The 1702-nt window shown below is 31.4% G+C and overlaps 1 pseudogene; it reads left to right on the top strand.

The window, feature by feature from the left end:
* Positions 1-1336: 1336 nt before the first annotated feature.
* Positions 1337-1702, top strand: part of LOC112509091 — a 1797-nt pseudogene continuing 1431 nt past the window's right edge.

Raw genomic sequence — 1702 nt, 5'->3', positions numbered from 1 at the left:
TTTTAATTAACATTGAATTAAAATAAAACATGTTATTAATTAAAAAATAATTAGAATGTATATATAAATAATTTATAAAATAGTTAATAAATGTTGTAGTGGGAACCACTTTTGAAAGTATAGGTGAATTGCAGGTGTGTAGGTGGTAATTGCAAAAGCTGACATGGCACAATTGAAAGTATTGTAGGTGAATTGCAGGTGTGTGGAAGATAATTGCAAAAGCTGATGTGACACAATTGAAATTGTAAATGAATTGCAGAGATGTGCATGATTTAAGCCCTTTTGAAGTCATTCTTAAAAATTCGAAATTTAAATATAAAAATAAAATAAAAAGCTTTGTTTCAATGTTTTATCAAACAGATTTTCGAAAAGAACATGTTTTATAAATAATGGATGATGTTTTAAAACATTATCTTGATAGCGTTCATGTTTTTGTTTTTATTCAATCATTTTTTTGAACAAAATAAACGTTGTGAAAATAGTATAATATATCAATAATTAATTAGTATTTAAATATTTTTAATCATAGGATAATATAATATTAGTGCATTACTTTTAACGTGATAAAGTAGGGTATAAAATAGTCTTTAAATGAATTAAATAATTTAATTTTATTGATTATAATCAATAATATAAGGGCAGATGACGTTGATGATAAGAAGATCTTTAATAGAGTATTTTATAAACATTTTTTTTTTTTTGTTAACTTATCAAATTAAAAACTCTCTCAAAAACTCTACAATAAGAACCTCTTTTTGTGGGTCATGTTGATTCTTCCAACATCATTTAGTATATATATTAATAATTATAAGTTGGGTTCCGGTGATAATGAAAAATTAAGATGAACAATATAAGAATGGATTTTCATATTGGATGCACATTAAAATGAGATGTACAGAATCAAACTTGTATCAAACACGATTAATAAATGAGTTTAAAATTAAAGATGATTAAGGGTCTAGATTCATTTCACGCGATCTATTACCAAAAAATAAGAAAAATATCACTTCTTACAAACTTGACGGTAAAAAAATCAAAATTCTTATTGAACCATCTAAAAGATAATTAAGTGGTTATAACAACCTACTTGGGGTCATTTTTTTTTTTTTTTTTTTTTTTTTTAACAAGAACATCTTAATAGAAATTTGCTAAAATGGTGGACGGTGGATCATCCGCGGATGCATTTCAATCATGATATAAAAAATAATTATTATTATATAATAATAAACCTAAAAAAATAAAAAAAAAAAAGAGAAAAAAAAGGCAAAAACAAGGTCGTCCCGTCCGTGTCTATATATACTTCACCTTGGATACCAATTTCTCCACACTCCCAAAAATGTCTTCCTCTCTTACTTCCCCAATTGTCTCAAGCTCCCTCAACAACGCAGCCAGACTCACCACCGCCGTTCGCCGTACCGCGGTCGCCGGCACCTCCTCCACCGTCAGCGATGTAAATCCTACCACCGACCTCCCCCTCCGTGAAATCCCAGGTTCCTATGGAATTCCCTTTTTCAGCCCTATCAAGGATCGACTCGAGTATTTCTACGCCGCCGGGGGCCGAGAAGCCTACTTCAAGTCCCGCGCTGACAAGTACCAGTCGACGGTGTTCCGAGCCAACATGCCACCTGGTCCATTCATCGCTAGCAACCCAAAAGTCATCGTTCTCCTTGACGCCAAAAGCTTTCCCATACTCTTTGATGTC

Source organism: Cynara cardunculus, assembly GCF_001531365.2.
Source record: "Cynara cardunculus var. scolymus isolate 2C chromosome LG 3, CcrdV1, whole genome shotgun sequence".
Lineage (NCBI taxonomy): Eukaryota > Viridiplantae > Streptophyta > Magnoliopsida > Asterales > Asteraceae > Cynara > Cynara cardunculus.
This window is presented reverse-complemented; position numbering and strand designations above follow the sequence as displayed.